Below are 23,437 nucleotides of genomic sequence, written 5' to 3' on the forward strand. Positions count from 1 at the left end.
AGGGTACAGCCCTCTCCTGGCTCAGATCCTATTTCACCAAGACTTAAATGGTTAATATTCTGCTTGGAGATCTCGTCACATGGATGCCCCGTGTGTCTCTATGGGATGCGTCTGGTGTCTGAAGATGATTCACTCTACCATGAAGACGGTTCTGGCCTCGACTGATTTTGACAGCTGTTTCTCTGAGGACTTGACTTGGCTGCAGTCCCTCGATAGTTCAAAATTGCAATTGTCTCCAATAACTACCTAGACTCCATATAAACATCAATCAACATTAACTGTTGTTACGTGTTAGATGTTAATGGGGATGATCTGTAACATTTAAGTGAGATGTTTTGCCACAGGGGCAAACCATGAAGGAAAGTCGTGAGGCAAGTGAATAAAGACAAAAGCAATTTTATTTTAACCAATTTCAAAAATGTAAAACGAAAGAAATTAAAGAAAAAGGAGAAAACTGAGTGACACCAAAACAAAGAAATTATCAAAAGCAAAAGAAATTCTAATAACTAAACCCCAACCCAAATACTCTAACTATCAAACAAAAATGTAGAAAAGAAACCGGAAGCTTCGGCGCATGCGGCGCCCAAACTAAACTACTCTAACTAATAAAACAAAAATACAAAGGTGGTGGTCACTCCTTACCTACTATTAACAAAACTAAATTCTAAGTTACCAGTTTACCTGTCTCCTTTCTCTTGGGTATTTTAACCAGACTTAAATAACAATAAAGCTGGATTAATCAAGGCAAAGCAGTGCTTAAGGTTCGTTACAAACGTCATTCAGTAGCAGGTGTTTCATACGTCTCGAGTGTTCGAAGGTTTAAACAAGCTAAAGCAAGATCAGGCTAACTGATAGTCACCGAAGACAGAATACAGACTAAACACGGCAGGCTTAAATTCACCACAAAACCAAAGCGCAGTCAACACAAAATGGACAGCCGCCCGCTGGCCGGAAAGCAGGACGACTGACGGCAAGTCAAGGGAGCCCCGCTTCTTTTATAACGACAGGTCTGGTCTCATTGGAGGATTGGCGAACCCCGGACAACCACTGTGCCGAACCTACAGTATACTTTAGAGATAGGAGACAAGAAACAGATACAAGAAAACAACAACTACACGAGGGAACGTAACACTGTTATAGCTGAACTGGCTGCCAACTAACACACAGTACACACTAAAAAACGCTGGGTTGTTTTTTCTACCCAAGCGCTGGGTTGCCTCTGTTGGGTCATTTTTCTGGGTTATTTACAGAGAGTTGGGTTGTTTTTGTGTAAAGTTTGCTTGGCTCCTCCCCCTAAGTTTACAGGTATATTCAGCGGCTGTCAGTCAGAGCTTCGTGTCTCTCTTGAGCTCCCACACCGCTGATGACGGTTCATTTATGGGAAAATGACGTTAAATACAAGGTCTGTATACACATGTTCACTCACCTAAGTCACATATGACTGAAAAATTATTACTATATGTGAGATTTATTACAGTTACTGTGTTAAGGTTACACTTAAACTTTCAGGCTGGTCTGAGGTAAGATAATTTAGCTGACAATAGCTGCTATAGTTAGCCAAAGAACCCCAGCTGTGTGTGAAAGAAACGGATAAGATGTCTGAGCTTTTTATCTTTCTCTGTAGAATGTTTGCAGGGTGACGAAACTGTAACTGTAGTATTAGCATGACGCTAGCATTTAGTTAGGTTAGGTTAGTTACATTACAACTTTATTAATCTCACTGTTTGAGACAATAAAATGCTGGTGTGTTACAAAACACTGACCCTCTCACAAATATACACACCTGCTAACCTCCCATTTTTCACTAGCTAGTAATTTACTCCGCGGTCAAAAGTCGCCGCGTTTCTCCCGAGTTATAACAATATTTTACACCTTTACCCCTTTGGCAAGTAGTATGCAAATATGACTGCTGCATGTAAGATAACCAGGTAGCCCTCTTTAACCAAAGTTGCTTGTGACTCAGGCTAAATTAAGTCAGCTGTACAGATAACTACTAGATGGACCCACCCACCCATCCATTAATATTTGGGTGATTGTAATGTGCCAGTATGACCCCAGCTATGACAATGCATCTCCTCGGTAATTAGCTTAAAATTAACGCAGACCACAAGATCAACTAGTCTGATAAAGCTCATATATATATATATATATATATATATATATATATATATATATATATATGAGCTTTATCCCAAAAGCCATGCTTATTTTGCATATTTTATTTTTGGTAGTAGCTGTCTCCATGTTTTTGTTTCAGGTTACCTATACCCTATCTTAATGGACAGCTTTGTCATTTTTTTATTTAGTATAAATCGTATTACACATTAATTTGATAGTCTTATTCAGTTTAATCTTTGTTATTCAACAAATTTTTAACTTTCTTTCATTTCTTTCTAAGGTTGGCACCAACATGGTGGAATACCTCAAGCAGGCTGAAGGGTCAAGGCTGTACCCCTACATCCTGACGTTGGGAGATAATGACCAGCGCTGCTCTCAGGCATTCGTCATTCTGGTGGGACAGGCTCTGGAGCAATGCACACTGCTTGGGTCGGTTGATGTGTGCTTCAAGGCATTTTATATTTTTGACATTAACTATTTAAAGTAGTGTGCTCCTGTATAGGACTTTTTGTAATGTTGCTATGAAATAGAGAGGCCTACTTGAAAAGTCATAGACAGTGTTTGTATGTTAAAACAGAACCAGGGCTGGATAGTTTTGTTCTGCAGAAAAGATATTTGGAGTCACAAAGAGATCCTGCTCTGTAGAAGCTGCCTCAGCCTATTTGTGTTATTACTCCATTCTGCCCTTAATGCAACCACGGGGGGGCACAATCCAGTGTCTTCTTGTGCCAGTCCTAAGTCTGGATAAATGCAGAGGGTTGTGTCAGGAAGGGCATCCGACGTAAAACATTTGCCAAATCAATGATGCGAATCAAGAATATAATTCCCATACCGGATCGGTCGTGGCCCGGGTTAACAACGACCGCCACTGGTGCTGTTGACCTACAGGGTGCTGGTGGAAATTGGGCTACTGTTGGTCGAGGAAGGAGAGGAGGAAGGCGTGTTCGTAAGCAGAGAGAGAAGAGGAAAGGCAAGAGTTTAGGAGTGATAGTAGGGACTTTGAATGTTGGGACCATGACAGGGAAGGGAAGAGAGTTAGTTGATATGATGCAGAGAAGAAAGGTGGATATACTGTGTGTACAGGAGACCAGGTGGAAAGGTAGCAAGGCTAGAAGCTTAGGATCAGGGTTCAAATTGTTTTACCATGGTGTGGATAGGAAAAGAAATGGAGTAGGAGTTATTCTGAAAGAGGAGTTTGTAAGGAATGTTCTAGAGGTGAAGAGAGAATCAGATAGGGTGATGAGTCTGAAGCTGGAAATTGAAGGCGTGATGTTAAATGTTGTTAGTGGTTATGCCCCACAGGTAGGATGTGAGTTAAAAGAGAAGGAGAAATTCTGGAGTGAGTTAGACGAAGTGATGCAGAGCATCCCCAGAGGTGAAAGAGTGGTGATTGGTGCAGACTTCTATGGACACGTTGGGGAAGGGAACAGAGGTGATGAAAATGTGATGGGCAGGTTTGGCCTTCAGGACAGGAATGTAGAAGGACAGATGGTGGTGGACTTTGCAAAGAGGATGGAAATGGCAGTAGTAAATACTTTCTTCCAGAAGAGGCAGGAACATAGGGTGACATATAAGAGTGGAGGCAGAAGCACTCAGGTCGACTACATCTTGTGTCGACGTTGTAACCTGAAAGAGATCAGTGACTGCAAAGTGTTGGTAGGGGAGAGTGTAGCCAGACAACACAGGATGGTGGTGTGTAAAATAACCCTGGTGGTGAGGAAGACGAAGAGGAAAAAGGCAGAGCAGAGGACAAAGTGGTGGAAGCTGAGAAAGGAAGAATGTTGTGAAGTCTTTAGGGAGGAGTTGAGACAGGCTATGGGTGGTCAGGAAGTGCTTTCAGTTGACTGGACAACTACAGCCAATGTGATCAGGGAGACAGGTAGGAGGGTACTTGGTGTATCATCAGGTAAGGGGAAAGTGGACAAGGAGACTTGGTGGTGGAATGAGGAAGTCCAGGAGTGTATACAGGGAAAGAGGCTAGCTAAGAAGAAGTGGGACACTGAGAGGACTGAAGAGAGTAGACAGGAGTACAGGGAGATGCAGAGTAAGGTGAAGGTAGAGGTGGCAAAGGCCAAACAAAGAGCATATGAGGACTTGTATGCTAGGCTAGACAGTAAGGAGGGAGAGGGGGATCTGTACAGGTTGGCAAGGCAGAGAGATAGAGATGGGAAGGATGTGCAGCAGGTTAGAGTGATTAAAGATAGAGATGGAAATGTACTGACAGATGCCAGAAGGGTGATGGGAAGATGGAAGGAGTACTTTAAGGAGTTGATGAATGAGGAAAACGAAAGAGAACAAAGAGTAGAAGAGGTGACTGTTGTGGAACAGGAAGTAGCAAATATTGGTAGAAGTGAGGTGAGAAGGGCGTTGAAGAGGATGAAGAGTGGAAAGGCTGTTGGTCCTGATGACATACCTGTGGAGGTATGGAAGTGCTTAGGAGAGGTGGCAGTAGAGTTTTTGACAAGTTTGTTTAACAAGATCTTGGAGAGTGAGAGAATTCCAGAGGAATGGAGAAGAAGTGTATTGGTGCCAATTTTTAAGAACAAGGGAGATGTGCAAAGCTGTGGCAATTATAGAGGTATAAAGCTAATGAGCCAGACAATGAAGCTGTGGGAAAGAGTAGTGGAAGCTAGGTTAAGGGTAGAAGTGAGCATTTGTGAGCAGCAATATGGTTTTATGCCTAGAAAGAGTACATCAGATGCAGTATTTGCTTTGAGGATGCTGGCAGAGAAGTACAGAGAAGGTAACAGGGAGTTGCATTGTGTCTTTTTAGATTTAGAGAAAGCGTATGACAGGGTGCCAAGAGAGGAGCTGTGGTATTGTATGAGGAAGTCTGGAGTGGCAGAGAAGTATGTTAGAGTGGTGCAGGACATGTATGAGAGCTGTAAGACAGTGGTAAGATGTGCTGTAGGTGTGACAGAAGAGTTTAAGGTGGAGGTGGGTCTGCATCAAGGATCGGCTCTAAGCCCCTTTTTGTTTGCTCTGGTGATGAAGAGGATGACAGATGAGGTAAGACAGGAGTCCCCATGGACTATGATGTTTGCAGATGACATTGTGCTCTGTAGCGAGAGCAGGGAACAGGTGGAGGAAAATTTGGAGAGGTGGAGGTATGCTCTGGAAAGCAGAGGAATGAAGGTTAGCCGCAGCAAGACGGAATACATGTGTGTGAATGAGAGGGACCCAGGAGGATCGGTGAGGCTACAGGGAGCAGAGGTAAAGAAGGTGCAGGATTTTAAGTACTTGGGGTCAACGGTCCAGAGCAACGGAGAGTGTGGAAAGGAGGTGAAGAGGCGGGTACAGGCAGGTTGGAATGGGTGGAGAAAAGTGTCAGGTGTGTTGTGCGATAAAAGAGTATCAGCGAGAATGAAAGGAAAGGTGTACAGGACAGTGGTGAGACCAGCGATGCTCTACGGCTTAGAGACAGTGGCGCTGAAGAAAAGACATGAGGCAGAGTTGGAGGTAGCAGAGCTGAAGATGTTAAGGTTCTCTTTGGGAGTGACAAGGATGGATAGGATTAAGAATGAGTTTATCAGAGGGACAACCCACGTTAGATGTTTTGGAGATAAAGTCAGAGAGGCCAGATTGAGGTGGTTTGGGCATGTGCAGAGGAGAGATGGTGAATATATCGGTAGAAGGATGCTGAGGTTGGAACTGCCAGGCAGGAGGTCTAGAGGAAGACCAAAGAGGAGATTTATGGATGCAGTGAGAGAGGACATGAAGTTAGTTGGTGTGAGAGAAGAGGATGCAGAGGATAGGGTTAGATGGAGGCAGATGATTCGCTGTGGCGACCCCTGAAAGGGAACAGCCGAAAGACAAAGAAGACTCCATTCTGCCCTTGTGAGTAATAGTATAGTAATGATGTCGCTGTTGATTATCTGTTCTTGTGCTTTTGAATAATAAATGTTTTTTTCTATGAACATTTAATAGGATGTAGTTTTTTGCATATATGTATGGTTTGCAAAACTTTAAAGTTTTTATTTTTTATTTTTTATAATAAACCAGTATATCAAAGTAATTTAACTGTTTAATAGACGTGGGTAGATTTTTTTTTTCTTTTTACAGATTCACTGTTTAACATGAAAATAATAATAATTTATTTGTGAGGTAGAATTAACTCAACATTCCAGTTAAAAATGAACCAACATCTGAGTAGAACATTTGACCAATTTATGTGGTAGAATTAACCCTGCATTATAGTTAAATTAACCCAGCATTTAGTTAGTCCAATAGTTACCCAGCAGCTTTTTCTACCCTGAGGTTTCTTCCTATTACTATCTCAGGGAGTTTTTCCTTGCCACTGTCGCACGCGGCTCGTTCATCAGGGACGATCCGATCATTCTGATTCATGCACACTCACATTCCATACAGACTTAAATAATTATTTTGATTGTGTAAAGCTGCTTTGCGACAATGACAATTGTTAAAAGCGCTATACAAATAAAATTTAATTTAATTTAATTTATCACAGTAAAATGACTAGAATATCTGACAGTATATAATTAGTGTAACACACTGCAGGTGCACTGACCGGGCCGCTGCCCTCACATTGCTTTTACTGTATTCAATTTTACTGCTTGAAATTTTCTATCTGAATTTCAGAATATTAAATTAAATGTGGATTGAAATCAAATGAATGGACTATTGAGAATTTCATGTAAATTTCGGAGGACATAAATTTAAAGATGAAGCTTTTTAAAGTCAAATATTTCAGTTTGATAAATTCAGTAGTATTTATATTTTAAAACTAATGATTTAACAGTGATTAAATATCAAAATGTGACAAAAAGGTCAAAAATGTGCTGATTTAATTCCAATAATTGTGATTCTAATTTGCTTCCATATTCCTTGTTGATGTAGATGGACCATATGAATTTTGTGACATTTTAAAGTATTTCTTGCAAATTGTACATTTACAAACGCATAGGATTTATTTATTTATTATGATTGTATCTTGTTTATTGTACTATTATTTTTTTTTTTAATAATAGGTTTTAAAAAATCATCAGAAAAACATATTTTACCCAACAGGAGTGTCAGGTTAGAGATACTTTACTGCCATCTTGTGGACTGTTATACATCTCAGGGAGTTTTTCCTTGCCACTGTCGCCCTCGGCTTGCTCACCAGGGACAAACTGACCATTTTGATTCATACAAATTCACATTCCATACAAACCTAAATAATTCTTTTGACTATGTAAAGCTGCTTTGCAGCAATGAAAATTGCTAAAAGCGCTATACAAATAAAATTGAATTGAATTGAATAAACAATACACTAATAATTTATTATTGTTAATAACAATTTTAAGGTTTATGTGTTTACTATATATTTTATAAATTATTTTATAGTCAAATGTATCAAATATTTTTAATAATGTTTATGAAATAATAGTGTGAGAGAGACTGTGTGTGTGCTTGTGTCCTGTGATGGACTGGGACCGTGTCCAGGGTGTCCAGGGTGTCCAGGGTCCTTTACTTTATGTTGTCTTTTCTCTATAGAACTTAGATAGTTTCTGTTCATTTATAATGTTAATCTGTTTTGCCTCAGCTAGTCAGATGATTAGGTTTCTTAGTTAGTTAGTTAGTTAGTTAGTTAGTTAGTTAGTTAGTTAGTGTTGGTTTATGTTGTATGTAGCACCTTGGACCTGGAGGAACGTTGTTTCATTTAATCGTCTACTGAAATGTATATGGATGAAATGACAATAAAAGCCGACTTGACTTGTGTGTGTGTGTGTGTGTGTGTGTGAGTATGTGTGTGTGTGTGTGTGTGTGAAGAAGGTATATTTAGCTAATGTAGTTGCAGTGGTGTGTGTGTGTGTGTGTGTGTGTGCTGCAGTGGTGTATCAGTGTGTGTATCTGCTCTGTGCAGGTGTCAGGCATTAATGCTGTATGACAGCCGAGTGCTTCCTCTCTCTGAAATCAGTGTGTGATGTGGTCGACTCTCATCACTCACACACCTCAGAGACAGGAGGCGGAGCTCTGTTCATCAGTCACACCCCTCAGAGACAGGAGGCGGAGCTCTGTTCATCAGTCACACCCCTCAGAGACAGGAGGCGGAGCTCTGTTCATCAGTCACACCCCTCAGAGACAGGAGGCGGAGCTCTGTTCATCAGTCACACCCCTCAGAGACAGGAGGCGGAGCTCTGTTCATCAGTCACACCCCTCAGACACAGGAGGCGGAGCTCTGTTCATCAGCGCTGATGTTATATTGATATATATGGAGAAAGTGAAAGATGCCGCCTCTGATTTGTTATTTAGTCTGTATGATGTTTTTTCTAATAAGGTAATGTTGAGTGTGATTGGTCTCTCTCTCTCTCTCTCTCTCTCTCTCTCTCTCTGTAGGGGGCTGAGTGAGGGGACACACTTCTCTCTGTCTCTCTGGGTGAGTGGAGGTGAACACATCGTGTACAGTGAGGAGGGAGATGGAAATCTGTCTGACTTTTATTCTTCTCTCATCCACACTCACACTCACAGCAGCTGGTAAGTACACACTCATTATTCACACTAACACATCACACACTTCTCACTACATCAACTGGGATTATAATGTATATATATCAGAAAAAAATATTTTCCCCTTTTTCACATTTTTTCATATTTATCACACAAATGATTGAAATCATCAACACAAAGATAACCCGAGTAAAGACAAAATGCAGTTTTTAAATGATGAATTCATCAGATGAGAAATAACGTAATTGACGTGTATGAGGGTTACAAAGACATTTCTAAGGCGTTGGGACTCCAGTGAACCATCACTCACAAATGGAGAAAACCTGGTAGTAAATATTCTGTGGACTGATGAGACAAAAGTTCAACTTTTTGGAAGGTGTGTGTCCCGTTACATCTGGTGTAAAACTAACCCAGTGTTTTATAAAAAGAACATCATACCAACAGTCACACATGGTGGTGGTAGTGTGATGGTCTGGGGCTTTGCAGCTTCAGGACCTGGACGACTCGCCATAATTGATGGAACCATGAATTCTGGGCTCTACCAGAAAATCCTGAAGGAGAACGTCTGATCATCAGGTCGTGACCTCAAGCTCAAGTGTACTTGTGTTCTGCAGCAGGACAATAAACTGAAACACACCAGCAAGTCCACCTCTGAATGGATCTAAAATAAATGACATGAATGTTTTTGGAGAGGCCTAGTCACAGTCCGGACTTAAATCCTGTGACATGACCTTAAACAGGACGTTCATGCTCGTAAACCCTCCAGTGTGGCTGAAATAAAACAATTCTGCATAAAAGAGCGGCTCAGAATTCCTCCACAGTGATGTGAAAGACTCATTGCTAGTTATCACAAACACTTGGTTGCAGTTGTTGTTGGCAAGAGTGGAGCAACCAGTTATTAGGATTAGGGGCCATTACTTTTTCACACAGGGCCAGGAAGGTTAGGACGGCTTTTTACCTTAATAAATAAAATCATCATTTAAAAACTACATTTTGTATTTACTGGGTTATTTTTATATACAGTAATGTTAAAAACTTTTTGATGATCAGAATCATTTAAGTGTGACAAATATATACAAATAATAATAATAAAAGCAAATGCTTTTCAATGGCTATACACACACACACACACACTCTCTCTCACTCTCTCTCACACAAACACACACACACAAACACACACAACCTCTCATTTACACACATACACATTTTTCTCTTTACCACACACCCTCACACAGATATTTGTTTCCCATTCTCTCTCTCTCTCTCTCTCTCTCTCTCTCAGACAGTGTGAGGTTGGTGGACGGTGGAAGTCGCTGTGCTGGGAGAGTGGAGGTTCTTCATGATGGTCAGTGGGGAACAGTGTGTGGTGATGGCTGGGATAAGACCGATGCTGCAGTGGTGTGTAGAGAGCTGCGCTGTGGGGAGGCTGTAAATGCACCTCAGTACGGTCACTTTGGACCAGGATCAGGACCAATCTGGATGGATGAAGTCGGCTGTAGTGGATCAGAGTCGACACTGAAGGACTGTAGGTCGAATGGTTGGGGGAATCATGACTGTGGTCATGTTTACGATGCTGGAGTCACCTGCTCAGGTAAACTACTGAATTTCGGGAATAAAAACAATGAGTTAGATTATCAGCATGATTTAACTGTAATTCTATCCAGACATTATTTGAATTCCATTTTGTCTTTATTTAAATGTAAAGCCTGGTGCGACTCTACCAAAGAGCTGACTGAGCCTGAGTAAGGGTCCATTTGCAGGAGGTTCATTATGACAGGCAGTGGCAGAGCCAGACTTTTTTCATAGGGGTGGCCAGGCTGGGCCTGTTAAATATGTTTACAAATATACAGTGAGGACTCGTTTATAATAAACATTTTATATTTAATAGAACCTTCAATAAAACCTCTGATATTTTTAGTTAATATCATATTTTGTTAGTAATAAGGATTTTCTAAAAGATGAATTTAAAGTAACTACAAAAATTTTACCCAAAACTCGACTAGAATTTTACTAATCAATCAAATCTCATTCTGAGATTCTAAATCAATCTGCAGTCATTTTTACATTATTGTTTAGGCCACATTGGAAACCGAAATATGACAAAATGTAACAAAAAATAGCTTGAATTTCTTTTTAGGTTTAGTTTTTATTTTATTTTGTTACCTTTATTAATTTATAGTATTACTTATTTATTTATCTCCTAAACTTCACTAATAACTAGTGAGAAAAACACAGACAAAAACACATGATCTTCAAGTCTGTGGCCAGGAATCACCAAAACCCTAAACACAGCAGATTTAGCCGAGTCAGCTGCAGTGAGACGAGGGGGAAAATGTTCCCATTTTACTAAACTACAGAAATGTAGAAGCTGCTGTGATGAAATCTGACTAAAATACATCTCAGTCAACTGGCAAGTCATGATGATGGTGATGTAGTGAACAGAAAAATGGGTTTAAATCTATTTTATCAGGCAGAGGAAGAGTCTAGTGAATTTTGTTTTACAATATCATAAGAACGACTCTTGTCCCCCTTTTTAACTAAAACATTCAAACATTATGTTTACTTCCTTAGAAAATCTGACTCCTCCCATCCATAAAATAATATTTCTCTAAAGCAAATATATTTGTTACATATTTAAAGTTTACCTGTAATTATAAGCCATGAGATAATTTTATTCCACATTGAAGTAATTTAGAGTAATTTATCAGAGTTGGATGTTACAGCACACATAACTGTTTTTCTTGATATTCTGTTCTGCTGAAACATGCACAATATTTACACAATGAATTGAATCACAGCTCACAGAAAGCCGAGACTCAGTGCTGGTCCTCATCAGGCTCTGGAAGAGTGGAGGTGCTTCATGGAGGTTCCTGGTCCATAGTGTGTGATGCTGACTTTAACCAGCAGGATGCAGAGGTTGTGTGTCGAGAGCTGGGCTGTGGGATTCCTGTGAAGGTGCTGGGATCAGCTGCTTTTGGCCGAGGGGAGGGTCAGGTGTGGACAGAGGAGCTTCGGTGTATAGGAAATGAATCTGATATTACCTTCTGTACAACATCATCTTCACTCAAACACTCAAACTGCTCCCATGACAACGATGTGGGATTAATATGTTCTGGTTAAGTATCATGATTTAACTTCTGTTTAAATAGAGACCACATACCTGTCAATCAAACTTTAAGGTGACTTTGTTAATGTTCCTCTTTCACTGAGCTCTTGGCTGTTTGTTCAGGTCACACAGAGGCGCGGCTGGTGAACGGACCGGACTCCTGTTCTGGTCGAGTGGAGCTCCAGTACCTTAGTGACTGGGGCACAGTTTGCGCTGTAAGCTGGGATATGAGAGCTGCAGATGTTCTCTGTGCACAGCTGGATTGTGGGAGCACTGTGGCTGTGGTGGGGGTGGACTGGTTTGGGGAGGGGAGTGGCCACAACTGGGCTGATGTGTTTGATTGTCAGGGGAATGAGACACACCTATCACAATGTGACATCTCATCATGGAGTCGAGCTGCATGCTCTCATAAAAACCATGCTGGAGTCATCTGTAATGGTGAGATATTAACCTCACCTACACCACGTTAGTGAATAAACTCAGTGTTCATTAGAATATTTAAATGATGTTCTTCTGTTTCAGGATCATCCATGGCATTTAATGAGGGGCGAGTGCGGTTGTCTGGAGGGAGCGAGTGTCAGGGGGAGGTGGAGATTTATTTCAGGCAGACCTGGAGGAGAGTTCTCCTGCACTCGTGGAGTCTGTCTGAGGTGTCTGTGCTCTGCAGACAGCTGGGCTGTGGCTCTGTGCTGAACTACCGCTCCTCTCCATCCACCACTGAACACAAACACATGTGTGTAACGGGTTTCAGCTGCTCTGGGAGTGAAGCTCATCTGGGGAACTGCAGCATTGCACAACCTGTCAACTGCAGCTCTGGGGAACAGCTGTATGTCACCTGCTCAGGTAAGTAGGTATTTTTTCATTTCCTAATAAATATGGAGTAATAATATAACATTGCTAAAATAGCAAAATTATTTGGACTTCAATATTTTGGGTCATACCACAGGTATCTTGAACCGTGCCATCAGCTCCATCAGACTGGTTGGTTCTGGGGGAGACTGTGCAGGAAGGCTGGAGGTTTTCCACAGCGGCTCATGGGGGACAGTGTGTGATGACTTGTGGGATATTGAGGATGCACAGGTGGTGTGCAGACAGCTGCAGTGTGGAGTGGCCCTCAGTACCCACATACCAGCCTGGTTTGGTCCTGGAACTGGATCCATATGGCTGAATGCGGTGGAGTGTGAGGGGAACGAGACGTCCCTGTGGAACTGCAGATCTCAGCTGTGTGAAGAGGGGGAATGTGGACACCAGGAGGACGTAGGAGTTGTGTGCTCAGGTACAGTGTGATGACTAAGATTCAACCTGTAACGGGTTAAATATGGACAAGTTAATAAGTTGTTCTTCTCCCTCCAGAGTTTAAAGAGATACGACTCACAGAGGGCTGTAAGGGGAATCTGGAAGTGTTCTACAATGGAACCTGGGGTAATGTGTGTCACAATCAGATGGCTGATGAGACAATAAACATGGTGTGTCGAGAGCTGAACTGTGGAAGACATGGCAGTCTCTCAAACATTGAAGCAAGAGTCAAATCTGCTCCTAACTGGCTGGATGAACTGAAGTGTAGGAAACACGACTCTAATCTGTGGCAGTGTCCATCTTCACCCTGGGGACAGAACACATGTGATAATGATAGTGATGAAGTGGCTCATATTACCTGCACAGGTGGGTGGAGTCAGACTTCTCTGGTTCTGTACATTGATATAAACTGCAGTGTTTCATTGTGAATAGTGTTCAACTAATGTTACTGAGATATGAAGTTAAAAGTCTGATAAAAGTCTGCTCTGAGAGATAAACCTGCTGTGTAACATTTCATTAATGTGTGTATTTTATTACTGCAGATGATAAAACGTCTCTACATACACAAGAAAAGTGCTCTTCACTTCCCTCTCAGAAACACTGCTCAAGTAAGGAAACATAAGGAAAAGCTTTTAGTGCTGTTCTTCATTTACATTCAATTTCATTACTCATTGTAAGAATGGATTTCCTCCTGTATCCATAAAATCATTTGCTGAGAACTTTATTGAATCATCCTGAGGTCATTATTCTTCCTCACATGTCATAAAAATCAAAGAAACAGAGATAAAAGCAGTAAACCATGAGTGATGTGTGTGATGTAGAGCACTGGTCTCTCAGGCTGAGTGGAGGAAAGGGAAGCTGCTCTGGGAGGTTGGAGGTGTATCATAACGCTACGTGGGGCTCCGTTTGTGATGATCAGTGGAACATCAGGAACGCTCAGGTGGTGTGCAGACAGCTGGGCTGTGGCTCGGCGCTGAGTGCTGATAGGAATGTTAGCTTTGGTCCTGGTGAAGGGACTATCTGGCTGAACAGAGTAAAGTGTCGAGGGGATGAGATTCACCTGTGGGACTGTCATCATTCCCTGAAGAAACACACTGACTGCTCTCATGCTGTAGTCACCTGTGCAGGTCAGAGGGGTGTGCTAACTTTTCAGCGTTCTCTCTCCACTTACTACACTTTTCTCACAGGGTTAAGACTTGATAACTTTTATTCATAATCTCAGATGTTAGCCTGAAAGCTCAGCATGTCAGAAACCTGATCTAGTGAGAGTTTATTGCATAGGTTTTTTTCTGCAAATACAGACATATCCACAGTGTCCACTACTACACCCACCACCACCACCACCACCACCACTACAACCACCACCACATCAGGTATGTGTAATTGTTACAAATCAACATGTGCTTAATATCAATATCTGTGTAATACGAATATTTTTTTTGTATCAAGATCCTCTTCTGTGTTTTTGACTTCAGGAAGAGGCCCTCCAAATACCCCACCCACCCCTCCACTGGTTCTCTTTGTGTTGGGAACGCTGCTCTTCCTGGCCTTAGTGCTTCTGGTGGTACTGTTTTACCAGAACAGAGTGCTCAGGAGAGGTACCACACATTCACACAGTTTATTTTCTCTACAACACCAGTTATTATTATTATTATTATTATTATTATTATTATTATTATTCTGCACTCCCAGTTGTCTCTAAGACGAGGCGTAAGACTCAGCCTGAGGCAGTCTATGAGGAGATCAACCACAGATACATCACTAGAAGAATCACGAGCTCCACTCAAAGAGGTGAGTGATATGTGGACTGTTCTACATCACACGGAAAGTAAACACACATTTAACTTTGTACAACATTGTAATTAGTAAAATCACTCACACTACGAAATGTTATGGAATAAACCTCAGATCATTCATAATACTGTGAGTATTTACTGTAGTGTATAGTTTCATACTCTTACACACACACACACACACACACACACACACACTACCCGAGTTGAGATGCTTTAGTTTAGTTTAATGTGAAAGTGTACTGAAAAGCTCAGAGTGAATGAAGCTCCTCTTGTTCTGTGGATTTTAAACACACACATCTCATCCTGCACAATGTCTGACAATATTCTTCCACAGCATTAATAATATGTGGCCTGTTACACACACAGCTGTCCTTATTACACACTGTCAGTATAAAGTGTTTATGGGGACATTTAATAATCACCATGGTTTATGAGGACTCACCTTTCCGAACATCCGTCCAGTAAAATATATGTTGCATTAACACAGATGGACACACACACACACACTCAAAAAAAAATGTAAGGCAGATAAAGGAGGATGCACCTGCACAGGAAAACTCTCTCTCACACACACACACACACACACACACACGTGCACTAATTAAGAACTGTTAATAGATGTTTATCAGCAGAATTCTGTCTCAGTGCCGGATCTAGTGTGTGTGGCAAATCTCCCCTTCAGAACGCTGACAAAAAATAATTAATAAATAAAAACACTTTTGCCTTAACTTTTATAACTTTTTCAATCATTTAAAACAAATATGAATATATAATAATAATACATATATGAAAATGCAATTTCATGTCAAGCAGTATAATAACACAGATTAATAAACACAAGTGTGATTAAAGTCTATTTTATTACATACATGATATTACACTTAGTTTAATTTTTGTTCCGTGATTTATGTTCTATTCTGAATAAAATATTAGAAGTTGGCACCTCCACATCATTGCATTCAGTTTTTATTAACGATTTGTATAGTGTCCCAACTTTTTTGGAATCCGGTTTGTATTATTATTATTTATTAAACTTACTTTAGTCTTGTCGTGTGATGAATCAATACTTGTTTTAAGCACAGATATATGATTAAGTGAACTCACACACACACACACACACGCTGTGGAGTAACGACCTGATCACATGGTGCGTCTCAGCTTGTATTGTGAGTTAAACCGTGTTGCTTTGACATTGTGGATAAAAAGATCCTTCACATTATTATCAGTCTAAATGAATCCACTGAATCCAAATCTAGGATCTTGTTAAAAGTTGAATGTGAGATGTTACTGGGGCTCAGCAGATCAGTACTGGGGCACGTGCCCCGGGGTTCCTGCAGGAGACCTGAGGTGATGTCCATCTCATCCGCTCCCTCCCCATCTCGTACAACTGAGTGGGAGAGCTTCAGTCAGTCCCCTGCCTCGTTCACAAACTAGAATCAGGGCTGGAGATTAATGTCCCACACGGTGACATGAAAATATGTGGCACGCAAAAGAGTGATAGAAAACTGATCATGCAAATGTTATCACCATCCTGAGCATTCAGATCAGTGCCGCCGCTGGCAGGATGTCACCCCGGGTAGCTGTCACTTAATCCACCCTGTGTGTGTGTGTGTGTGTGTGTACGTGCTAGTTTTCCTGTGCAGGTGCATCCCCCCTTCTCTCTGCTTTACTCCGTGTGTGTGTCTATGTGATGTGTATTTTATTGGCCAGATAAAGGTATAAAGTTTAAGTCCCCATAAACTCTGGTGATTATTAAATGTCATCATATGGGCACATTTACATCCCAAGAGGATAAAACATGAGATAAACAGCATTAGTTTTACTCTATTTAGACACACACACACACACACTCTCTCTCCAGTTACAGTATAAATGTAAAATCCCAGAGAAACACACTCTAGTTCCCCCATAGTGCCGTTTTGATTGTTGGATTTTTGCTTCAGAATATTTCCGACCCCGGCTGGTTGTATGGATAGTTTTTGATGAATTTTGTTAGACCTGGTGGTTCTAGTGTGTATGGTGTCCTGGGGGAACTCACCTTCAGCACCGCCAGAAAGAAAGAAAGGAAGAAAGAAAGAGATAGAGAGATAAATATCTGCCAATGTGGCCACTGGACAGAAAGACCGTCTGTTATGAACTGATAAAACTCCAAATGTTAAATATCATAAGTCTGAAAAAGGCCTCTCTGTGTGTGTGTGTGTGTGTGTTTGAGCGTGCATGCAGTCGTGCAGGCTTTCCTGTGCAGGTGCATACCCCCCCCCTCTCCCTGACTTACACCCGGTGTGTGTGTGTGTTTATGTGACGTATACCTCATTTGACAGATCATACGAAATGTGTGTTTCCCGAAATAGAGTTCATGAGTCTCTTTGTGTGTGTGTGTGTGTGTGTGTGTGTGTGATGCCTGTCCTGCTCTCCTCTAACAGGAAGTCTCCTCTCTGAAGAACAGCATTCTGGGTATGAGCATGTGGATGATGAGCTTCTCTCAGGTAAAAAAGGCCAGAGTGTGAGTTTGTCTGACTCCATTAACTAAAAGATATTCGAATTGCAATTAAAGATGAGAAATGACTAAATGTGTCCTTTCTGAGACGTGATTATGATGTATTGTATAGAAGAATTACAGTAACTCCAGTGTTTTAATGCTGACACATGAGATCTCACAATCAACCTTATCTTACTTTAAGCTTCTGAAATCCCTCTTATCACATTTATCAAAGCTTCTTTGGATGAGGATTTTATTGAGTATAAATGTGTTTAAAAGCCCAAACACACAAACTCTTCTTTTTCCAGTAAAGTCTGGAATTGGAGAAAAGGCTGAGTATTATGATGATGTCATCGACACCAGTGACTTCATAAGTGGGTGCAGTTGTTAACTGATCAGATAAATTAAGTGACTTGACATTAAACCATGAGGTCAGAATGTGATGGAGCTGTTTGTACAGAGCCTCTGCTTTTATTTCATTTAGGTGATACAGGAAGAGTTGAGCCACCAGAGGACTACGATGATGCCGTCACTGCTGGACCCATCGCTGATAACGTGGAGGGTGTGCTTCTGTTTTGGGATTTGTTTTAGAGAGCACACACACACACACACACACACACACACACACACACACACACACAGAGACTACAGATCAGTGTGTTTATTGGTTTGTGTGTAGTGACATTTTTGACATGTATACGATGTCATTACTCATTGTGTCATCAAATCCACAGTGTACAAACTGCCACTTCAGTAAACTTTAAATCTCTGTGTTTTGGTGTAGAGGATGAAGCTGAGAATTATGATGAGGCCATTACAGCTGATCAGAAGTCAGTTATACTGACAGGTATGATAATAATGTGACAGTGTTGCATCCACAAGCATCCAAATGATCATTAATGACATTCATGTGGATTTAATAGCTTTTATCTCTACATTCTGACAGAGGACGTGTCCGAGAACTATGATGATGCAGTTACGGCTGAAACAAACACAAACATCACCACAGGTCAGGGAGTTTCTCTGTTATTAAAAAAATCCCCTTAAACATTTCTCTAATAAACTTTAAACAATGTGCTGCTGAATTCTGCATTCTGATTGATGTTGATTAATTTTCTATAACAGCAGCTCTGACATACTGCAGCTGTAAATCACAGGTTTATATTAATGCATTGGTTCCACTACATTATGGTTTCTATAGTAACAGCTCATCCACAGGGACGTGTACAGCAGACGCTCCACATTAACTGATGAAAAACAAACACACAACAAAAAAGTCTTGCTATAAGTGTAGTAAAGTGTAGCTCCAAGAGCTCACAGTGCTGAGACGCTAAATGCTGATTAACATCAACATCTCGTCTGCTGCATTTGACAGAAGTCACACTCACATCTAAAAGAACTCAACAATTCATAATGTGGGGAATTAATTCATGCATTTAATATTAAATAATAACTTTCTTGTCAACGTAACGTTGAATTAAGCTTTATTTTTTTACCTTCTTATGATATATATTTATTTATTTTCATAATGCTGCTGCGATACAAGTCACACCCACATCTAAAACAATTCAGAAGTAAATAATGTAATTATTGTCATTAATAAAATTACTTCTATCATTTTATCCTACAGTAGTTAAATGTATTTGTTTAAATACTAATAGTTTAATACCATTTTCCATTAATTATTTATTAGAATTAGTGCCCCATCTGCTGTGTAGCCCACAAGTGGCACCATCACGTTCTATAGAGTAGACCAGCTTCAAAAGGTTCTAGATTTGGCAATGTAAGGGCCATATTTCATTCTTGTGATTTGTTATGTTTATCTTATTTCAGTTTATTAGTTAAGCATTAAGCATTAAGTATCATACATATAATTTGTATTGTGACATCATTTCATGGGTTGTTCTGTGACATCATCTCACAGTTATGCAGTTCCATGTCTATCACGCATGTTAGTTGTAGTTGTTGTTAAGACACGGAAAGATACAGAAAGGTGTGGAGCACACAAGCTTTTGACCGCGAGACAGCTTGTAAGCTTGTAACTGTAATCTATCGAAGCTACAGAACACAGCAAGCGACTTGTCGTGACTACAGTGGATTTATGCAAGAAACTGTAACAACCGTTGTTTTTGATGTTGAAAATAAACATGAGACAAAGAAATCAACGAAACGTCTGATGTCGTCAGTGACACTGTGTAACAAAAGACACGCGTCAGAACTTGTGAATAACATGCACCTACATTAAAGTCAAAAGCTTGTTCCGCCGCAGAAATGAAGATAAGTGATTTAAGAGTGTGAACGTGGATTGAAGAGCGCGCGTGCGATTCAAAACGCGCACTGACTGCCAACGAGCAACCGAAGCCGAAAGCGAGAAAAGGACTTGCCTGTTTTAAACTTCACCATGTCACACGGCAAGGACGTCGCTATCGCCGAATCTGAGCAGGTGATGGTGCTCGACGGACTGAAGAGCGCCAGAGAAGGCAAGTGGAGTCAGTTGACTGTATTATATAATGAACTAGAGGCGCTTATGGACAATGCTTGTAATTTGCATGACGTTAAAGCCAAGCGCCGCCAATACAAAGCGCTGCTGAATGACTTTATTGAAAGCAATGTAACAGTGCGATCGTGCGCAAAGGATGAAGAGCGTGAAACCGATCAGCACCACTGGTTTCACCCTAGATTAACGCGCTGCTCAGAATTCATGGTAAGAGTGAAGTCGTGGATCACGGACACTAGTAATCGCTTTAAGTTGCCCCAAACAGGTGACGATGGAGTTTCGCCAAACGACAGTGTGTCAATGCTGGAGCGCAAGATGCCCGCCCCCCGAAGGCACGGAAGCGTAACGTCAGCGGCATCCAAGAGGTCCTTAACGTCAGCAACATCCGAAGCTCGACTAAAAAAGGTGGAAGCCAACAGAGCAGCTTTGCTGGCTAAAGCAGCAACCTTGAGAGATCGGCAGGCGCTGGAGCTGGAGGAAGCACGATTAAAGGCACAAAAGGAAAGGCTGGAAATGGAAACGGCGCTTGCAATGGCCGATGCTGAATTAAATTCTTACCAGAACCGTAAAAAACAACATCCTGCCAGACGGAGCGTGGTCGTCGAAACGAGTGGTGCATGCCCCCCGGAACCGGAGCACAACGACCACTGCGACCACAGTTCGGCAACGGAATACCTCGAGCTGCCATCACGCCTCCGAGCAACCCACTTAAGCATGCCAGTGAGTGCCAAACCCATAATGTCAAGCACCCTAATGGAACGGCCCACCCAAGGTAACGAACACTCACTTTACAACACTGACATAGTGGAGCCTCAGGGTAGGATGCCACTTCAGGCAGATCTTACAGAAATGTTTGCGAAGAGTCAGAGGCAACTTTCCTTACCTCCGCGCAATGTTTCTTTATTCGATGGTGACCCTCTTGAGTTCACGTCCTTTGTAAGAGCCTTTAAACATGCCATCGAAACCAAAACTGATAGCAATCTGGAAAGGCTGTTCTTTCTTGAGCAGTATACTGAAGGACAGCCTAGAGACCTAGTGAGAAGCTGCCAGCTCATGCCAGAACATCGTGGTTACGCAGAGGCTATAAAACTGTTACATGACAATTTCGGAAATAGACAAATAATCGCTACAACGCTGATGCAAAAGGCACTCAACTGGCCGGAAATAAAGTCAGAGGACGGAAAGTCGCTGAAAACTTTCTCCCGGTTCCTAGTAAAATGTTACAATACCATGTCAAGCATCGATTACATGGATGAGCTAGACAATGCTACCAACTTGAGGAGTGTTGCCTCAAAACTGCCCTACAAATTGCGTGAAAAATGGAGAAGCCACGTATACAAGTACGAGGAGCGCAATCAGGAAAGAGCTAAGTTCGTGCAGCTGATGGAATTCGTAGAACGAGAAGCAAAGGTAATGTCCAACCCACTTTTTGGAGACCTGAACGTTTCGACTAGTGGTAAAAAACACAGCAACAAACCCCTTCCAGGATTTAAGCAGAAAACGGAAAAAAAGAGGGGCAGCAGCTTTGCGACCGGCGTAAAACAGGTTGGTAAAAGTCATGAAGACTCAATCACAGTAAAGAGTAGTGGTGCATTAGTTATTAGTGCCTTCACTAAACCTTGTGCATCCTGTGAGCAAGATCATACCCTAGATGAATGCCACCAGTTTAACAATGAGACATATAAGGTCAAATTGGACTCCATTCTTGGAAAGAATGGATTCTGCTTTGGCTGTTTAGTAAAAGGACACTTAAGCAAAGACTGCACGAAGAAAATTACATGTCAGCTGTGCTCAAAGAAACATCCTCGCATGCTACACATTGCAGCAAAAGACACAGCTCAAGCGATCGTAAAGGCTGACGAAACCGAACCAGTTCAAACATTGCCTGTTGCAGCGAGTCACGAAACGAGTGCGTGTATCGGGGCTGGAGATGACTGTATTCTCTCCATAGTACCTGTTAAAATAAAGTCCAAGAAAGGCAACAAGACAGTAGAAGTATACGCCTTTATGGACCCAGGTAGCTCTGCTACCTTTTGTACCTTTTGTGCCTTTTGAGTCATTAGCAAGGCGATTAAACGTACAAGGTAAAAAAATTGACATCATGTTAAGCACCATGAACGCAAGGAAACAAGTAGAAAGTTACGTGCTTACTGACCTAGAGGTTAGCAGTCTGGAAGAAAACACCTTTGTTGAACTCCCCAAAGTGTTCACACAAAAGAGTATCCCAGTCTCAGTGGAAAACATTCCACAACAGCACAACATCGATGCTGGAGTTGAATTTCTCATAGGTAACAAAGAGCACAGGCTCCTAGAACCATGGCGAGTAGTTAACAGCAGGCACAATGGGCCATACGCAGTAAAGACCGCTCTTGGATGGACCATAAATGGACCCCTTCGAGAGTCGGTCGAGGAAGGCACATGTGACAATGAGCAAGTGAGCGTTGTAGTCAACAGAGTCTCCATCGAAAGTGTAGAACAAATGCTGATACAACAGTACAACCATGATTTTCCTAAACGGAACTGTGATGACAAAGCTGAGTTGTCACAAGAGGACTATCAGTTTTTAGACTCTGTAACTAACTCTCTGCAATTTACCGATAATCACTTCTACATCGGTCTCCCATTTAAGAAAGCAGCTATTCAAATGCCCAATAACCGAAGCGCAGCCATGCAGCGCGCACTGAACCTCAAACGGAAGTTTAAGCATAACCGCTCCTTTTACAAAGAGTATTTAAACTTCATGAACGACATGTTTGAAAAGGGTCATGCAGTCAAGGTCCCCACACCTCACCTAAGTCGACAAGACGGGCAAGTGTGGTACATACCTCACCATGGTGTATACCATCCTCAAAAGAAAAAGCTAAGGGTAGTCTTTGACTGTGCTGCCAGCTATCAGGGAATATCATTAAATAGCGAGCTTCTGCAGGGACCCGATCTGACAAACTCACTCATTGGGGTGCTCACACGCTTTAGACAAGAGGAAGTTGCCATGATGGCAGATGTGGAAGCCATGTACTATCTGGTTAGAGTTCCGGAAAAGGACACAGACTTGTTGCGTTTCCTGTGGTGGCCGAATGGAGACGTGAGTCAGGACTTGGTCGTTCATTTGTTTGGTGCAAAATCATCTCCAAGTGTAGCTAACTTCGCCCTTAGGAAAACAGCAGAAGAAAACCGCAGCAATGCATCTGCCGAGGCAGTCAACACAGTACTTAAAAACTTTTATGTAGACGACTGCTTGAAGTCTGTCTCTAGTCATAGTCAAGCAGTTGCGCTATATAGTAATCTCACCAAACTGTGCGCAAGTGGAGGGTTTCACCTCACCAAGTGGGCAAGTAATAGTCGTACATTGCTAGCTTCCATCCCTGAGGGTGAGAGAATTAAAGACATGAGGGACTTAGATTTGAGTAAAGACGCACTCCCTGTTGAGAGAGCTCTAGGGGTGCTGTGGTGTATTAATTCAGACACGCTCAAGTTCAAGAATAGTTTAAAAGAGCGGCCTGTGACTAGAAGAGGAATCTTGTCAGTCACTAGTTCAATTTATGACCCCTTAGGCTTCCTTGCACCAGTCATACTGCCAGCTAAGATCTTAATGCAGCAGTTATGTAAAGAGAGACTTGCTTGGGACGATGACATTCCCAAACAATTTATAAAAAGATGGAGGGCCTGGCTACACGAGTTGCATCAATTGTCTGAGT

General features: G+C 41.6%; 1 pseudogene; it reads left to right on the forward strand.

The window, feature by feature from the left end:
* LOC128534675 (scavenger receptor cysteine-rich type 1 protein M130-like) overlaps positions 1-23,437 on the forward strand; it is a 66,399-nt pseudogene that overhangs the window by 38,926 nt on the left and 4,036 nt on the right.

Source organism: Clarias gariepinus, chromosome 12 (assembly GCF_024256425.1).
Source record: "Clarias gariepinus isolate MV-2021 ecotype Netherlands chromosome 12, CGAR_prim_01v2, whole genome shotgun sequence".
Taxonomy (NCBI): domain Eukaryota; kingdom Metazoa; phylum Chordata; class Actinopteri; order Siluriformes; family Clariidae; genus Clarias; species Clarias gariepinus.